The sequence below is a fragment of the Helianthus annuus genome, chromosome 5 (genome assembly GCF_002127325.2).
Source record: "Helianthus annuus cultivar XRQ/B chromosome 5, HanXRQr2.0-SUNRISE, whole genome shotgun sequence".
Classification (NCBI taxonomy): Eukaryota; Viridiplantae; Streptophyta; class Magnoliopsida; order Asterales; family Asteraceae; genus Helianthus; species Helianthus annuus.
In genome coordinates, this window is record NC_035437.2 from 121,518,378 (window position 1) to 121,538,966 (window position 20,589).

At 35.4% G+C, this 20,589-nt stretch overlaps 2 long non-coding RNA genes across 3 annotated transcripts; both read right to left on the bottom strand.

The window, feature by feature from the left end:
• Positions 1-934: 934 nt before the first annotated feature.
• LOC110939009 lies at positions 935-3,144 on the bottom strand. 2 transcript variants are annotated; one of them, XR_004892823.1, is made up of 5 exons: positions 3,091-3,144; positions 2,773-3,009; positions 2,581-2,691; positions 2,374-2,487; positions 935-1,050 (listed from the first exon to the last, which is right to left on the bottom strand). It is a non-coding gene; the product is annotated as an uncharacterized LOC110939009 (long non-coding RNA). The 2 variants fall into 2 exon arrangements; XR_002591887.2 differs by lacking the exon at positions 935-1,050 and adding an exon at positions 2,175-2,253.
• A 586-nt stretch (positions 3,145-3,730) lies between these two features.
• Positions 3,731-10,416, bottom strand: LOC110939008. Its single transcript, XR_004892824.1, has 3 exons — positions 10,307-10,416; positions 10,150-10,199; positions 3,731-3,976 (listed from the first exon to the last, which is right to left on the bottom strand). It is a non-coding gene; the product is annotated as an uncharacterized LOC110939008 (long non-coding RNA).
• Positions 10,417-20,589: the final 10,173 nt, after the last annotated feature.

Below are 20,589 nucleotides of genomic sequence, written 5' to 3' on the forward strand. Positions count from 1 at the left end.
ATGACAACTTACTCTTCACAACTCGTATAGCCATATTAATGCATGAAAGGCTGCATTTCTAAAATGTAATTTAATAATAAGAGTTAATTACTGTTTTCGTCCCTATAGTTTGTCAAAAATCACTATTTCAGTCCATTAGTTTAAAAAATGTGATTTCCGTCCCTGTGGTTTCACTTTCTTACACTACTAGAAAACTGGGTTTTTGCAACCGCATTCCCAGTCGCAAAACAGTCGCAACTGCCCTATTACGACCGTTTCCCGATCAACCAAGGGATCGGATAAACACCCGTCGCAATTGCTCTATTGCGACTGAGTTGCGACTGCTGCTATCATTTGCGACCTGGGTTTTGCGACTATAAAAGTGGTGGCAAATTTTGCGACTGTTACTGCTTTTGTGGCACTTCGGTTGCGACAGTCTTGTTGCGACTGTTTTGCGACTGCTTGCCTTTTAAAATTTGCAATCACTTTCCGACCGCTTGTCTTAAGAAAATTTGTGACCGTCTTTCACGGTCCCAAAATGAATTTTTTTTATTTTACCTTTTCAGCCAATTTTTTTAACCTGCATATAATGTCATTTTTTAAATTTATATATCATCAAATTTTCACAATTATATAAAACATTCCACTTAAAACATCAAATACCAAAGTTATTATAACAAAATACATGTTAAAACAAATTATTTATAACCTACATTATACGTTTTGAAACCTAGCTTTTAGCATCACTTCAATGTTTGCCATTCTTTGATTCATAGCCTCTTTCTCCACGTTATCTTTCTCTTTTTCCACCACTAATCCCGCAATAATTTCGTTCAACCTTTCTTTTTCTTTCACTATATCTTGGATAATCACGTTCAACCGCCAAACCGCAAAAATGGCTGATTTGCTTCGGTTTGAGCGATTTAGTCGGTTTCAATAGTTTTTGAACCCCCCGTACATGCAAAACTAACTATCTTGTACAATAATCTTCAAACAAATAGTTTAAAATAACAAATTACCTGCAAAAGCACCAATCACAGCATTCTCGGGGTCAGTAAGATCCCTTTTCGCCTATAGAGAAAAACGTAACAGTTTAAATTTTGTACTTTGACTTTGTGATGTGAAGCTAGCTATATAGAGGACCATAATAGTAAACATTAGACTTAGTGATACCCATTTACTTAAAAGCGGATCAATATGGGTAGTGTTTTAAATCTAACGGGTCGTCAAATGACTAAAATTAAAAGGTTAGTTAAAAAGGGAAATAGGTTGAAAGTCACTTAAAAAGGTATTGTTAAAGCATATAACCAAACGCTTTGTTCAAAAATTCAGATTATTATTGCGAAATATATTTTCTGTAATCAGATTTAACACAAAATTTCAGAAATTTGTAGGTACATGCTTATTGTAAAGAGCAACTAGGTTAGACCCCCTGTTTTGGGGCATTATTTGGCCACTTTTTTGACTTATAGCGCCCCATAGCGCCCCGCACACCACGACGGGCGGCGCTATGGGGGATTTTTGGAAGGGAGGCGCCATGCATATAGTGTCGTGATGTGGGTTGTTTTCAAAAATTTGACCAATCAAGATAAAGCATGGTTTTTATAATTAATTAATAAAATTGAAAATTAATAATTAGGTAACGATGGGTAGGGGCTTTATGACTACGGGCTCTAGTGATATAACGCCCCATAAAGCCCCTGTGTGACGTGGCATGACACGTGTCGCATAACACCCCACAAGGGGCTTTATGACTACGGATGGCCTTATATATTATAATTTATAACACGGGAATGTACCATGCGGATGATTACAACAAACATTGACCAAAGTCAACTTACCGCTAGTTTATACCCAATTTGAAGCTGTTCATATATGCAAAACTGGATGACGTCAAAAGGCAAGTCTCTCAATAGAAAAGAACTATACCGCTGTAATTTAAAAAAGCTTAAATAAGAATGGGTAGATTTAGATTGTTTTATATCAGACGGGTCAAGTATACAAAAAATAAGCTACAAGAGGAACAAGTCAAATGGGCCAGACGTGTCGAACTGTTTAAAAGTCTTCCAAGGTTTTTTCTTGATGAATAGTTAAACACAACCTTCAAAACGTTTGATTCATATATTTATTAACAGACAGAAAATGACGTTTCTACCCTTCATTAAACAGCAGGTTTTAACGAACGTTAGTTTTTTGGATGAAACTGGGATGTTTCAACTTCTGAGCTATTACGTTTCCCCAAAGAACTTTTCGACCAGTGTATTCTATTTGAGGCTAAAGAAAGACAGTGATACATACCCTTTAGTAATTTTGAACTCAAGAGCGTAAAAAATTAGATATTTATGAAATAACTTATTTTAGTAGTTAAAAACAGTGATGAAGCATTGAGGTTACCTCATCCATATCCATCTCTATTTCATCAGTTCGTGCCAAATCTTCTAGCTCCATCACAAAAATCCCTTTATTATTTGGATCATCCAGCAAAACTTCATCCTATCCTATCTCCACCTATAAAACGTTCAATCAATCTATCAATTACATAACATCGCATTTATAATAATAATGATAATAATCAGAACAGTGCTTTAATAAATGACTTACATCAAGGTCTATCAGCCTATTCACCAATTCAAATATCATAGAGTTGCCAACAAACTCTCCCATATCACTACTCTCCAACATTAGCATGTTCTCCACATATACAACTATTTGCTGCACAAATATAAAAAAGTTAACACCGTTTGAGATTGTTCAAAACAAACGTATTTAATTCATAGTATGTGCTAGACTCACAACTTCCTTGGCGAATACATTTGGCACTCTCTCCCGGACAATTTGTTCCAATCTTTAAGGTGCTAGAGGCCCTAAATCAGCGATTCCTTTCAATGCTGCATGTACACGGGCAAGTACTTGGTCCTTTTTTGCTAATCCACGTGGCTGCTTCAATATCTCTAGAAAATTGTAAGGTGGTATGAAGTTGCTTACAAGCATGTCTAAACACAAATCAACGTATTTTCCGTTTGATGTAGCCTGAAAAAACATATCGTAATTAGTACAAGAAACTGTTTAAACTTATTATTCAGACAAATTATAAAACTTAGCACAACATACCAAGGTTACAAGCAACTCCATCAATGCGTCCATCACATTTGGCCCATAGTTCCTGTAATAATGTTGTTTCTAAATCATACTTAACATATTTAGTATTTGTAACTTCTTTAAGAAAGTACCCAAAAAGTGTTTGTTGGTCGGCCCACTCCGACTCAGCCTATTTTGGCCCGTAATAAAAAATGACTCGTTCTACCCTGACCCGATTACCCGACCCCCCAATCTTGCCACATCTAGTATCAAATGACATACAGCGAAAAGCCCTTTAAATCCCTCTTTAGCAACAATAAGGCGAACAACATCAGGGGGTGAAGCAAAATGGCCCGTCTGCATCCTTTGCTTAACAACCTTCATAAAACATGGTAGAAACAAATCAACGCAGCAAAAAAACAGAAGTGATGTATGCTTCTAGCAGCACTCAAGCTTGGATGTTACTAAGAGTAAATAAAGGCCTGTTTATAGGGCTACAAACGAACCGAACGTTCAGCGAACAGTTCGTGAAACTGTCCAATCATTTAAGCTTTCTTCAATTCGATCTACTAGTAAACAAAAACCGAAGCGCATCTTACCGATAGTCTCGTTCTCCAAAACTCTCTCAAGCGTAACCACCAATGAAATCGGAACACAAACTACTGTATCATCTGCCTACAATTCAACAAAAAATATCATCAAAAAAACTTAACTTATCTTCAACTAATTAAACAGAACCAAAATTAGGTAAAACCAGATCAACCTATAAATCCTCACTTGCTGCAACATATTGAAAAGGAGGATGTCGTGAATCATATGCTACCCTATCAGCGAGATTGCGAAGAACGGCCACCGGAAAAACACAAACACACACACATTGCATCAACAAAAACCAAACAACAACATCTAAACCCCAAATCTGCACAAAATAACAACAATATTAGACCTAATGACCGTTTTCACACTAAAACTCGAAACAAATTAACAATTCAATCAATCAAAAAAACAGAATATTCAATCACATTCATATTTGCTATGCTTATATACAAAATACTACAACCAATTTTGAAATCGTTGAGCATTATCATCAAACGTCAATTTATCTCTAATAAGCGAACAAAATAGCAACGATTCGACTTTGTAAACCAATTCTAAACCTAAAACACTAAAAAGTTATCATCAAACGTCAACCTTAATCAACTCATAACACAAACAACAAATGTTCATAGAGTTTTTATTAACAATCAGAGCTTATTCGCATAAATACTTCAATTTCATAGAGATTAATCAGATCCTTCAGTACATACACAGATCTGAAACATATATACTGTAGGATCGTTCGCACGGCCAAACGAGTCGTTCAAAAGAGATCTCGTCCAATACGAGAGGCAGAATCAAACGTATCAGAGTTATTTCAGCTGTATACATACTAGAATCACTTAATCTATCTCTTGTATTGATTTGATGACGATTACAGACCTGGAGATACTTCGGCAGAGCTTCGCTACCGGAATGACCAAGTTCCAAATGAAAGACTCAAGACCACTATATATAGGCCAGCCACTTCACATGAAGTGGACATGTTCCAGTCCACATGAAGTGGACATGTTCCAGTCCACATGAAGTGAACATGTTCCAGTCCACATGAAGTGACCTTGTCTAGTTCATCTGAACTGACCAGTTCGTGTGAACTGGCTTGTTTTGGCCAGTTTCCAGTTTTTCTTGTTCTACGTGTCTTGATCTAACAAATCTATTACAAGACTCGATACAAGACGAAGTCGACAGACATATGCACCAACACACTCCCCCTTGGATGTTGACGAAGTCTTCGGTTTCGAGTCTTCGGTATGTCACATCTCCAGTCTTTATCAGTCTTCTCGCTCTCTCCAAAGATTCTCCATTTTAAGCATCCTCAATCAATCTCTTTCTCTCTCTCTTCCAGAATCTCAATCTGTCTCTATCTTCTCTTGATCAGATCTCTTGATTCCTTAAGTTCATCAGTATCAGCATCTTGTGTGGACACCAGGATTCGAACCTGGCTCTTTACCATTCAAACTTCCTCTTGAATGTTGATCCAGAATCAGAAGCTGGCTCTTGCATCTTCAGACTCCCTCTAAGCTGTCTTCAAACTCCCCCTTTCGATAAGCTGGGATCGCAGTCTGGAATTCACAATCTACAGGCCTTGGATCGAAAACCTGGCTCTTATCCCTTTCACAGGTTCTAAGATCGTGACCTGGCTTTAACCTGCACAAACTCTACCTCACAATAAATTTCCCAAATTTAATCAATTTGACAAATTTGTATTCCACTTGCAGATATTATTCAAAATGATTTAAAATTATAAATCTTTGATGACCACTTGTAAGAGTAACATCTTTCTAAACACACTCTCCCAAACCTGTTCATCATGTTTAGCACTTGGAATTTTGAAATTCAGCTTTTCAAACATTAGTTGTCGAAAATCTTTTTGTATTTTTCAAAATTTTATGCTAAATCACTCCGAATTTTTTTTTTTTTTTTTGGATTTTGTATTAAATGAAAAGTAATAAAGAAATATTTACAGACAATATTTTTGTGAGTTTGTGTAAGAGGATCATATCAGTTTATGAGACAAATCACTAACACCGTTAAGCTTTAAACATTTTAAATTCTAAACGATTCATGTAGATTGTCAGTATACTGATCCACTTAAATTTTCATACAAAGTTCAACTGTTTCGAGATACGAGATTAATGTTTTATGGCACTTAAACTTATTCGTGTATCCCACCTCAGAATATACTCTCGTATCTAGACTTCTATATTCAGTCTTACAGGTGAATGTACACTAATGATATCTGTGAACGGGTTAAATGCGAGACCATGAGAGCTCAGGCTATTGCTTCCGCAAAATCAGAGAGATGATGGTTCGACTTTAGGTATGTCCCGTTTGGGGATCTTTTCTTCAACAGCACATGATTAGCATTTTGCAATGTTTCATCATTTTTTATGCTGAGGGTAGGCTTTAAGATTAAAGCAATGCAAAGTATTATACGAGGGCTTGGCTATTGCTCCCGCAAAATCAGAACTCCAGGTATAATACCCCAGATATCATCACGCACAAAGACCTAGTATGTCAGAAATAGAAAGCCCTTCAAACAAGATTTCAGGGGTTACCTATATATCCGAGAGATGTTCCCCACGAAATAAGTAAGTATTTATATTTAGGTTTATATCTCGAAAACAATCTACTAAATGTATAAAAACCTACTAGCATATCATCAGTGATATCGTTTATCACATTTTGACTTTCCAAATCTTTAGCGTGCTGTGATAGTCCACTGATGTACTATCATTTCCTCTTTTTCTCAACAAAACTCATTTTTGAATTTTTCAATGTTTTTGGCTTTTTGGATTTTATCATGTTTTTGGATTTTTCAAAATTTTCGAAATTTCTAAATTTTTACTCCCCCCTAAAATCAAAATATGTTTCAATTTTGATTTTCTGGGAAAATTTGAAAACAAACTGTACAAATAAAATGACAACTGTTGTGAAATACTTCAATTCTCTATTCACTCGGCATAAACAATCAGAACTCCCCCTGACAACAAACTATTTTCCCATTATGATTTCAAAACACTTAAGTTTGTTTTAATCAAAATGGTTTTTCCGGAAAATAAGTTTTATTGATTTTACCACTTGTAGGCTTGGGGATAAACTCATCACATTGTTCATTTTAATCACTTGTAGGTTCACTTTTCTTTTTCCACTTGAATGAAAGTTAAATCAAGTTCAACTCAATGACCTTGATTAACTACTTGTAGGTGAAAACCTATTTTTTAAACAAACATTTTCAAAAATGATGCCGATTCCTGCTCCACGATTACCAACTTGGGAGCTCCGGCAAGTCCAGACTTTTAAGCATGATAAGTTCTATCCCAGTTGCTAACTTGGGATGAACCATCTTCATCTGGTTTCTTCGTTTTCTTCTAATAAAATTCTTTAACCCCTTTGACCTTCCCATCAATCATTTTTCCAAAAATATTTTGAACTGTGGGGTTAAAGGCCTTTTCAACATCAAATTCTTTCTTTTCAGAAAAGAATTGATTTGAAATTTCTATTTTTCCAATTTTTAGTTTCAAATTTTTAGCCCGCAATGGTGGAAAATTTGCATCATCCAATGGCGGCACTGAATTTTCACCTTTCACCTCAACTTGTGGCTCTTCTGACTTTGACGAGTCAGATTCATCGCCAGAAGATAGCTCCTCTGATTTTGACGAATCAGAATCATTGCTAGAACTATCATCAGATTTCTTAACAACCCATTTTTTGTTGTTAAGCTTTGCTTTTCTTTTGTAAACATTTTTTGAACATTCACCAACCTCAAATTTTGAATTTTTGAAAACATTAAATTGTTTGGTTGGTGGTTCATTTTCAACCATCTTTCCTTTCAGTTTTTCAGAGACTCTCTGTTTTGTTTGAATTGCCTTTGGACAATTTCTGGCAATGTGACCAACTGTATTGCATTCAAAACAGATCCTCGTCTCCTTCTTCTTCTAAGCAACTTTCATCTTCATTTCCTCTTGCTTCCTAGCAAGGAATTCTTTGTTTGTCTATCTCCTGAACACTTGCTCTTTTTCCTCTTCAGATGATTTTCCTGAAACAAAAACAGTTTTTGGTTTATAAGTTTTCTCATTTTTATAATTTTCTAGTGCAATAAAACCCAATCCCTTCTTTTTGAAATTACCATTATGGTTTCGTTTCTTTCGATAACCTGAACCAGAATTGTAACCCTTTTTCTTTTTTAACCGTTGTTGAACTCTTGAGGTGTAAGATTTAGGTTTTTCAGCAAGATTTACATCTTTTATTTCAGAAATATTAATTTCTGTTAGTTTGAAAACCTTTTTGATTATTTCAGTTTTAACACCTCTTATTGGAAATTCTTCATCAGAATATAATTTGTCAGAATCATTCAAAGTATATGCTACTTTGAATGTTTCATCATTCAAATTATTTTGTGACAACAAAAATTCTTTATTATAAACTCGTTTGCCCTTTTTGACTGTTGGACTTGACGTGTCGGACTCTGACTTTGACTCTTTTTTTGACTCCTCCGTCATCTTTTTCCAACACCTGATCGACTACTTTTTTAATTAACTCGGACTCATGATTAGTGTTAGATGATGTGAAAGTGACATCAATGTTGTCTGGCAAATTATCTGAAGGTTCAGATTCCCACTGTAAGTTGGTTGCCTTTTTGACTCTTTCTGAATTTGGATTTCGTGGAGAATATCCATTTTCAAGCGAGGGTGGACACTTGTTGTAACTAACACTTTGTTTCTTACCAGAATTTTTCACTTTAGTATCTTCTTTTGTTACGGACTTCTTCTCTTTAGATGTCTTTTCTTCAAATGCCTTCATGCCTTCGACTGTCGGGTATATCCTGTCAATCACATAAGAAGCACATGAGTAACTTCTCAATAATCTCTCAACTCTTTCAGTTTCTATTCTTTGGATTTCCAATTTTTTTCTCAAGTTCAGCACATTTTTCAATGTAATGATTGATGCCTGACTGCTTTGACATGAACGCTCCTTGTAGTGTCTTCAAAGCAGTTGCTTGTTCACTACTTGATTCATTGTATGGATTCATAGCTTTGTTCAGAACATCATACGATTCTTTCAACCTTTCATGTTGTGAATCAACTCACTGTTTTGTTTTTTCACAGTCTCACAATTTTCACAGATTTCAGGTGTCTTTTCTGCAACAATTTTCTCATCAACCTTGAAGGCTAGTACTTCTTTAACCTTTATCACTCGGACTTCTTCATCATCATTCTTACCTTTCTTTCTTTCTGTATCTCTCTCATCTAGAAATTTTAAATGCTCTCTCATTTTTTCTGCATAATAATCATCATCACTATCATCTTGTTGTTTAGCCTCCTTTTCTTTTGCTATTCAAGCATTTTCAGCATCTCTCTCGGCTAGATATTTTAAATGCTTTTTCATACTCTCTGCCCAATAATCATCTTCATCATCTTCAACAACTTGAGCAACAAAAGCTTTACCCATTCGTGCAACCTGAATTCTAATTTCACACGAAATGGACCTTTCACGCGACCTGACCACACTTGTTTAATTCATTTAGACTGACACTTTTAAACGAACTGGAAGTCCAATCAATGCGACCTGGGGTTTCAATTCACACGATCTGGATATGTTTACCACTTCACACGACCTGGACTTAATACTCCACTTCACATGAACTGGACTTAATACTCCACTCCACATGAACTGGCTTAATACTCCACTCCACACGAACTGGACTTAGTACTCCACTCCACATGAACTGACTTAATACTCCACTCCACACGAACTAGACTTAGTACTCCACTCCACATGAACTGGCTTAATACTCCACTCCACATGAACTGGACTTAGTACTCCACTCCACATGAACTGGTATGGTCTAAATCCACTTCATACGAACTGGTGTGTCCAGACCATGCGAACTGGAGATGATGTCATACTATCGACTCGGTTTTTGACAAAATTGATTAGGTTTTAAGCCGTTTTAAGGTCGAACTAAGTGCTGATTCTTTCAAGGATTGTTTAAAACTGTATTTCACGTGATATATGTGAAAATCAATCCATTTTATCCTTGAAATCGTGATTAATTTTGAAAAATCGAGTCGTTCAGAAGAGATCTCGTCCAATACGAGAGGCGGAATCAAACATATCAGAGTTATTTCAGCTGTATACACACTAGAATCACTTAATCTATCTTTTGTATTGATTTGATGACAATTACAGACCTGGAGATACTTCGGCAGAGATTCGCTACCGGAATGACCAAGTTCCAAATGAAAGACTCAAGACCACTATATATAGGCCAGCCACTTCACATGAAGTGGACATGTTCCAGTCCACATGAAGTGGACATGTTCCAGTCTACATGAAGTGACCTTGTCCAGATCATGTGAACTGGCCACTTCGTGTGAACTGGCTTGTTTTGGCTAGTTTCTAGTTTTTCTCGTTCTACGTGTCTTGATCTAACAAATCTATTACAAGACTCGATACAAGACGAAGTCGACAGACATATGCACCAACACATACCTTGATTTTTGAACGAATCTGTATCAACCAGAGAGACAAAATTAACAAATCTATATCAACAAGAGAGACAAAATCAACGAATTAGAGTTATCGATTAAGTTTCATGAATCAACAAACCAATGATTGAAAATCGTCTAACCAGAATCAGAATTCGTACCGTCGATTAACCAGGATCAATGAAGTTTAAGCAGAATCGGCACCTTGTTAATCAAATCGTCTAACCAGAATCATGAGGGAGCGGTGAATCGTGCAGAATCGTGAGTAGAAAAAAAACCCTAAATGTGAGCAGAGTAAATGTAAATGTGAGGCAGTCTAGTTGTTTTTTTATGTGTAAATTGTCATTTTAGTCCCCTAAGGTTTGTTTCAAATTTTCATTTTAGTCTAAATAGTTTTTTTATTGTAGCTAGGCAATGTGTTCAAAATGACAATTTAGAACAAACCTCATGGACTAAAATGAAAATATTACTTTTTTGTATGTCTCGTATTTGCGACCGCTTTAGACGGTAGCAACTTTTTTTTTCTCGTATTTGCGATCGCTTTAGACAGTCGCAACTTTTGCTTTTATATTTTTCTTGTATTTGCGACCGCTTTGGACGGTTGCAACTTTTACTTTTTTATTTTTCTTGTATCTGCGACCGTTTTCCAACCACTATTAATCATATTTACGATTAGATTAATGTTGTCACAAGATTTGCAATCGTTTTGCGACCGAATCTAGGTTGGTCATTAATTTTACGACTATTTTGGTTTTAGTCACAATCTGGTCGCTATTTTTGCGACCGTCTTATGTTGGTCGCAAATTTTGATCGCAACTGCCTACTTTTCTAGTAGTGTTAACCATTTTAGTCCATCTCGTAACCATTTCAGTCCATGTACTTAACAAAATAATGGACTGAAATGGTTACGAAAGTGAAAACACAGGGACTAAATAATGGACTGAAATGGTTACGAAAGTGAAAACACAGGGACTGAAATGGTTGCGAAAGTGAAACCACAGGGACTGAAATCGTAATTTTTAAACTAATGGACTGAAATAGTGATTTTTGACAAACTACATAGACGAAAACAGTAATTAACTCTAATAATAATTTGAAAGCATCTTCACAACCACAAAATTGTGAATGTTATTTTGAGTGTATGGCACACTCTTAGAGATGGCAGATGGTTGGGCTGATCATATTGGATACTGGTCATGTTTAGATATGTTTGGGTTGGGTTGGGTCATAGGTAATTTTTAGAGCAGGTCAAGTTGGATTGAGCCCAAACACTTTTTATGGCCCTTTTCTATTTTATAAATGATTTATAAATTGAATACAACTACAATACTAGTCCTTATCTTTAACTAAAAGATCTACAAAGATGTATACATTCTAACAGGTTGTGGGGTACTTTCGATTGGAATAAAAAAAAATCTCTACGAGGATGGATGCAAGTTTTGATAGAGTTTCGGCTACTTTTGATAAATATGGTCATTTGACTGATTCCTCTTCTAGACAACTTTGTTATTTGACCTGTTTGAGCTTAAACACAGCCTAAATTTTACCATGCCTAAGCATAATGGGTCAAAATTGCCACATCCACCATATATAAACTTTGTGAATTGACCTGCAATTCTTAGTTATAACTTATAATGATGCTTGTTGGTTTATACTCCAATATAACTTTCATGATCGTAAACTTCGTGTTAACTAATTTAAGCCAATTTGTTATTGATACACATTAGTTAATTATGCTAACTAAGAAGCATTAAACCTGGTTTCTTTGGTATTAAATCAACATTTTACAATTTATAGACCGTGACTGAAAACATTAATGTATCTCTAATGAAACAAGATTTGAATTGACATCTTTATAAGTAACTTGGTTACTATGACCACCTCTCGGTAAAATCGATAGCACTTGATTATCTCTTTTCATTTCTTCTAATGCACTCTGCTGTAAAATTTTGTCGGCGGCAGTCGTAAGGTTTTTGGATTGTAATTTGTAGGAGACGGGTGACTGCATCCAAGTTATTAAATTAACTGCTTTTCTTTTTACTCTTGCTCTAATGTTTTTCAAGTATTTTAACATTAGACCTCTGGTTAAAGGTTTTGAAGTTTCCAATCACTCTATATTACTGGCAGTTGAAGCACGTTTACTTAAGAAGGCAGACTTTGACAAGAAATTCATTGCTTTTGATCACCACAAGAAAATTATATCAATCGATATACACTCAGGAGCTTAGAAGGTCCACTGGAGGTTTGTTATTATCTTAAAAATCCCAAAGCAATTAGAGAAAATGCTTAGCAACTTTATTTCATTTGCAGGTTTGTTCAACGTCTAAACGTCCTAGGTGGATATATAGGGAGAAAATCATAAGGAAACTCTACTTTCGTGAGAAAACTCATGGAAACTTTAACAAACGGTTGGTATTTGTGTTGAATCTTTCAAAAGTTTAATTGTTAGAGTTCAGAGATTAGCGTTTAGCTTTAGCATTTAGTTTTTTAACTTGTAGACACTAGCATTTAGGGTTTATGGCTTAGTTTTTAAGGTTTAGGGTTTAACTTTGGGGATTAAGGTTTAGTAATTATTAGACATAGTTTTCTTGAGTTTCTCACCAAAAGGAGTTTTCTCATAATTCCTTCACTTCACTGGACATTTATGTACTCTTACATAAAATAAAGAATAGTACAAAAATAAGAGTATAGAAGAGTAGTTTTTGGAAGTTTTTAATTAGTTTCCATAGAAGAGTAGTTTTTGGAAGTTTTTAGTTAGTTTCGATGTTGTTTAATAGGATTTGATATCAATCATGGGTGTTAGTAGTGTGTCACACTGGATTTTTTTGATGACTATGGTTTTATCTTTATCTTCACCATGTTTCCTGGTGAGGGGGAAATCGTGTGACCGAGGAGGGACGTCAGGCGGGGGAACAAATAATATAACAAATTATATATAACGTCCAATAAAATCCTGTATAGATATTGAAGGCAAGAGTGTTTGCTAATAATTTCTAGGTAGAAAATTTATCAACAATTATGAAACGCCCACTTAATTATATATGTACCCATATCAGAAATGATTGCAAATTTTTTGCATTATTAATGTTAAATTTTAAAATTCTTTGAATTGAAGTGGTAAATATTCTAATTACTAATATTCTTATTTTTAATCATGACCACTTATCTATATTCAATATTCCTCCAATGAAAATCAGACATCTCACCCTTCCCAAGTATTTTCATTTCTTTAGTGCATAATTTGTAATTAATGACGTACTCCCACTAATTCACTTGTCGTCCAGAATAAATGTGCATGACCTATGTAAATCTTACTTTTACTAGCAAAGTATCTTTTGCATTTTAGTTCAATCATAATGTAATTTACATTCTTTTGTATCAAAACTATTTTATTTAACTAGTTTTACTTTTAGTTTGGTGAAGTTGTAATAGAAATTTGATTTTTTATCTTTGAAAATCGCTTATATAACAGCATCTAACAATTACATTGCATGGATTAAAATGCTCAAAAAAAAAAAAAAAAAAAAAGTAAACTGCCATTTTGGTCTCTAAGGTTTGGTCACTTTTGCCACTTTAGTCCAAATCTCAAACTTTTTGCAATTGGGTCTCTGTGGTTTCAGTTTTGTTGCTATTTTAGTCCAAAAATAAAATCAGCTTAGATTTCTCAAAAAAAAAACCCTGGTTTTTTGTCCTTTTTCTCAGGGGCAAATTAGTCATTTTATGAGTTATTATAACAAATTATTAATTAAAATAAATAATCCCCTGTCATTTCCCTAAAACATCATCTTCTCTAAATAATCCCTTTCGAAGGATTCTCTGATTCAAGAAACAGAAGAAGCTGAGCAACCACATGCGATGTTAATAGGCTTCTATCACCATAGATTCAACTCCGACCACCGTACTCCGCCTCATAACCACCACTTCTGCACATACATCTCCGAACCACCATCCTGATCCGAACCCTGAAAACCACATTCAATTCCCAAATCATAGATTGACATGAAATCGTCCCAGATCACATTCACTTCCACCTGCATTTTAAACCCTTGCTTTCTGTAATGTAACAGATTGGTATATAACATTATCCCCAAAATCAGCAAACATTAACATCCTTATGTGTGTGTGTGAGAATCTAACCTGCAACAACTTCTTTAAAAGAGTGACGGAGAATCGAACCCCAAATCAGCAAACATCATCGTGAATCGAACCTGCAACAACATCAATGTGTGGCAGCGTTGATGACGTGAGGTATACGGCTAGGGTTCCAACAAATGATGTGCGGCGGCGTTGATGAACATCGTCCCCCAAAGTAGCAAACATTAACATCATTCCGGCATTGATTAAAGAGAGAGAGGGAGGGTTCGTCGGAGTTCCAACAGTGGTCGGCAGGGATCTGGTCGGGTTCTGGATTTACGACCTCCAATTTTTTAGAAACTACCACCCATGGCCGGCGGTGGATCTGGTTCTGCCGTCATCATCCCCATCCGGATAGAAACCACCACCCATCGCCGCTAAGGGAGGTGGTGGTGGTGGTGAAAGTTGGCTGGGATACGTAGGTGATGGTGGAGGTTGATTGAAGAGAGAGAAGGTGGCGGTGGTGTTGCTCAAGAGAGAGAGAGAGAGAGGAGAGAGACAGAGGGGTATTTATAGAGAGAGACGGAGGGGTATTTAAAATGATCATTTTGTCCCTGAGAAAAAGGACAAAAAACCAGGTTTTTTTGAGAAATCTGACTTGATTTATTTTTGGACCAAAATGGCAATAAAAATGAAACCACATGGACCCGGATGCAAAAAATTTGAGATTTGGATTAAAGTGGCAAAACTGCCCAAACCTCAAGGACCAACATGGCAGTTTACTGTTAAAAAAAATAATAAAAACCAGAAAACTCTACATAATATTATAAAAATCTTATATTATGATTTTCAAACTCCTCACGCATACACAGGGCACCACCAAGACGTGGTGCATTGGCGAAGCCACCCCCCCCCCCCCTCAATTTTTTCGAAACCGGGAGGCGACAACGTATATATACCTATACGAAAGTACTATTTATAACACTATCCTGCGCCCTTGACGTGGTGGTCGGTGGATGTACATGCATGGGAGTGGGACAACTTACCCCCCGACACCAACATTCAACAATTACATATTCTTCAACTTTTATACTATATTATGTTGTGATGCATGCATACGTTGTATTGTATAATTCTAGATGCTCCTAGATATTTTGGGAGCTCTTACAATTACCCAAAAAGATTGGAGGATACCACTTTCTTTCTTACCGAAGTTCTGCATTGTATCGGACTTTTATATCATTGGTCTTGTGGATTTGGTGCCGAATTTGCAAATAAAAGTGTGTGAATTGTATTTATAAGAGGAATTGTACGCCATAGTTTTCTGGTTTACCTTTTATTACATATTGTTACTCTAAAATTAGAAATTTACACCAAAATAGAAATATGTTTATGTTTGAACTTCTAAATGTTGATGTATGATACCGAAGCCGGTTAGTTATATACATATAATGCCGGTGATGTATAATAAACGGGTCAATCTGACAACCCACAAGGTTCACTTTGGACAACGTCATATGATAAATTTACAGGTTCGATTCAGAACTATCCTATAAATTAAGTTTTTGTCATGTAATACGTGTCATACATTTACACTCCTATTTGCTTGAAGATTTACCAACAACTTATTTGCACGCTCACATGCAAGTTGATATATAACTGCGGATTGGATTTTTTTTAGTGGAAAACCAATACTAAATTAATGTTACCGAAATAATGTAACCATTTAATCAACCACTTGAGAACCATTATTTGTAAACTAAGGGTGAAGGGGGCACCCCCTAATTAGGTGAGGGAAAACTTTTTTTAACCCAATCATACGTTGCCATGTCATTTCCCCTCTATAACTTCTCTCTTGTCCAAAAACGTACAGGGTGCACCCCTCTTAGGGGAATTGTTTTTTTATTCAAAAAAAAAAATTCATTGGTCCATCATTTCCCTCTCTCCTCCCTCTCTCCTCCCTCTCATCGGTGACTCCCTACCGATTTCGTTCCCCCAAATAGCTCACCGCCTTGATGGCGGCACCCCCCTAATTCAGCAAGCATGGTTCCCGCATGGGGTCACCGAAGGTGCCCCGCTCCCCCTAAAGCGATGTCATTTGGTAGATACAGAGGTGGTAACAATGACCACATTGTAACACACATTAATTCACCTTTTATCTTAAAGTGTTTACACGGTAGGGGAATGTTCATTGGGGAACACTAAAAAATTGGAGAACAGCGGGGAATCGACTCAAACGAACTCCGATTGAACTCATTCCAGCGGCGTTGGAACCGGCTCGTCGAACCCTAACTAAGATCTCTTAACCCTAAACCCTAAATCCTAACTCCTAAACTCTAAACCCTAAAGCTAAAAAATAAGGCTAAAACCTAAGCTAAACCGTAAAATCTAAACTATAAACCCTAAACGCTAAACCCTAAAGGCTAAACCCTAAAGCTAAACCTTAAACCCTAAAGCTAACCCCTAAACCCTAAAGCTAAACCCTAAAAGTCAAACCCTAATATATTTAGGGTTTAGGGGTTATGATTTAGGGTTTGGGTTAAGAGATCCTAGTTAGGGTTCGACAAGCCGGTTCCAACGCCGCTGGAATGAGTCCAATCGGAGTTCGTTTGAGTCGGTTCCCCACTGTTCACCACTTTTTTAGTGTTCGCCAATTAACCTCGCACTTACACGGTAATTATTAAACTTATCTTGAAACATTAATTAGTTATTTAATTATCTTATTAAATTAAAAAATATTACCTTATTTAAAGTACCTAGTCAAAGGTTGATTTTTTTTAAAGAACATGTGCCTGAAGAGTATATAAATGAATAAAAAGAGCTTGAGGGGAAAATCTATGCATTAATCCAAACTAAACTATTTACCCATACAAAACCGAACTTGTTTATGTTTATGTGCGTTGTGTAAGTATTCCCAGTCTTTTTTATTTCCCACTTCTAGTTTGTGGATCATGCCATTATCAATAAATCCCCTAAGTATGCGTTTTCTATTTCATTTTTTTTATCTCGATTTTTATAAACTATTATGTAATAACTTTATGAAAGTGATATTTATCAAAAAAAGTTACATTTATTATATTATGAGAAATTGAAAATAAGCTACACAGTAAATAACTTCCCCTATATAATCCATGGTTATTGAAACCACTCATCAAGACATTTTCTCCAGAAAAAGAAAAATATCTTGTGGTATGTTATTCTAACCCTTTCTTTTTGTTAATACCTAATACTCTTCTTAATGCATAAGTTTTAATAATATGTATTCGACAAATAATTTGTATATTGTTATTTATGTTATACACTTATTCTGCATACCGGCCAACTAATTGAACCAAAATAACGTTACAAGTAGTTTGTTTATTGCTATATATACTGGATATGTGTATGCAACATAGAAATCCTTGCTACATAGCACTTTGTCCTAGATAAAGTAAGTATAAAAACATAAGTTATTCGCTTGGAACACACGAATAAGTAAGTTAATGAAGTATTTTGACATATTTCTGTCAAATGGAGTATGTAATTTCGATCACATGCAATAATGTTTTCAAGAAATATGAATTTAATATAAGATACGAGGGAAGTTACAAACCAGGTGAAACGAACTTTTGTTATATTTGTAATAGACGTAGGTGATACACCTTTTGTACCCTTTTTGGTAAGATTTAAACACTTATGCTAATTTTTAGTAAGATTTAAAACATGCAAAACCATGGTAGCATGGAGGTTTCTCTCTTTGACTACATAGTTTTAGCAGGTACTTAGGTAAAGAACGGTGGATTTCAGGGTCTGCCCTAAGAATTCATGTACCATGTTTGAGCTCGAAAAAACATGCCCTTATACATTAACGAAATTGGGTATTTGGCTCACTAAAGGTCTAAACCTAATGTCAATGAGCTAATAACTAATCTAAACCATAAAAATAGTTTTGTAAGTAGGCCTATGTTGGTGTTTGTATGAGTATACCTTATTAATTTATTTATTTTTTCATATACATATCGGAGTTTTTTTAAAAAATAACGTGCCCTTCAAAATATTAGTCCCTGACCGTTGGTCCTCCCCGCCCACCTTCAAGGCCAGCCATGGTTGATTTATTGGTCAGGTATCATATAGCCATATATAGAGCATTGCTATACAAACAGCTCTGAAAAGGGGGAATCCACTGCATCAATCCAGACCCGTAACATAAATTTATCAGTCACATATATATTATACTTAATTGTAACATTTTTAATTAGTCGCTTACCTCTATATGGGCATACACCATGTTTGTTGCCTAATACAGGCATAAAACGTACCATACAATGCCTTGTACGGGAGTATAGCGTAACATACAATGCCGTATACGGACGTATATGGCTACATATTATCAAATCATGGTGTTCCTATACTCTATCCCTTTGAATAGTGATCTTAGTGTTTTCATGAGGAGGTTTAAAGATGTTATTTTCCTAGAATCTCTCCAACGTTTGGATATAATTGGAATGTTACTGAATTAGTTATCATTAATCTTGTTAAATTGACTTAGGTGAGATGTAAAATCTTTATCCCTTTTTTTGTATTTTTATCAGGAATTTGGAAATATATCAAGAAAATGCCAATCAAGATCAACTGGCTTATACCATTTCTTGCCCTAATGCTAATCTTCTGGACAACTGAAGCTGGTTCAAATCATCCTTGGCAAGTGAGAACTATAAAAAGCATTTCACCTGAAACAAAATCTACCATTGAAAAACAACCGAACTCAAACAATTTCAACAATGATGCTGGAACAGATTCTCATCACACATATCATTTTGCCAATCGTCCAGGGACTCCACGGAACTAGCTTCTCTCTAAGGTACAAGTAAGGGACACTTAGTACGTGAAGCCGTGAGGGGATGTGTGTGCTTGAATAAAGTCATTTGGGTCTAGCATGGCTGACTCACTGACACATGTTACAATGTGTGTCTTTAGGTTTATGATTATGTGAACCGTAAAGGTGTGTAATATATAGGTGTGATACTTTTGTGGCCTCTTAAACATTTGTGTGCTGATAAATGTAAACGATCATGGCTTAGGCTAGGTTTGTTTTTCATACTGTGTCTATTTACGTCACAAGCGACAAGTGTAATAACTGGAGGGAGGGAACTAAACTAATTTATTTTTGCAAATGTAAAAAGTCATACATTAATAACCCAACCCAACCCAATCATACCAAATGAATATAACTAGTAATAAGACCCACGCGCATTGCGGCGCAGATACATCATAAACATCGAATCAATTAGTTCAATTGTTATGTGATGCGTTAACCATATGAAAACACGCATTTCGACGTATTCAATTGAACTCAATGTAACCTGTATAAGCATTGTGATTGTATCATAACGTAAAGTAAATCGAGTTTATAACGTACAATCATAACGTATTATATGTGACCCGACTCGTAGATAGAAAACGTAACGGGTATAAAATAAAAACTCGTGTATGTGACCCAACTCATACATAGAAAATGTAAGGGGTATAACAGAAAAAGCTGACACGTGTAATCAAAAGCGATTAATTAGAGCTTTTGAAAAAATAAAAAAAAGGAAACATCCATAAAATAAGCACGAAAACATATTGACCTGACTCGTTTCTCAAAAAAGTTTACGTCGAATCGTTGACTAACTCTAATTTATACCAAAACATACATAAAAATATGCACGTAAAAATGATTTTTTTAAGAAAATGTATTATATTTGAGTTAGCAAGTTTCAGAAAAATGTTTACGTCAAAACGTAGAGGAAATCAAATTATGTACATAAAAATATGAACGTAAATAATTTGCTTTTTAAGTAAAGGAAGTATAGGGTAAACTTGAAACAAATTATTAGTAAAAAAATTAATATGTTAAAAACGTTCGTAAAATCGTGCTAAGTAGCACCAATGTCACACCACTACCAATGACCACCAACATTAGAAAAAGTCATAAAAAATAAATAAATAAAAGAAAAATAACACCGAACGAAAAGAAAACGTAAAAACGTTGGACCACGCACGCTCGTTGCGGCGTGTCAATGCGAAGAAATTAGACCGAAACGTAAAAACGTAGAAAAAAATAACTAAGTCGGTCTATAACCTGCACGTTGCTACGAATCTATCAAACAGGTAAAAATAGACTCGTTGCGACGGGCCTGTCAAACGAGAAAAACAGACGAAAAAAACGTTGAACCCCACACGTACGTTGTGACGTGTTAACTCACAAAATTTAAAAGGAAACGTAAAATGAAAAACTTGCGAAATATGAAAAGTATGATAGCCCAAGGTGAAAATAAAAAAGTGTTGGGGTTAAATTGCAAAAATAAAAAGCTTTGGGTCAAATATAAAATAATCAAAGGGGTTAAAA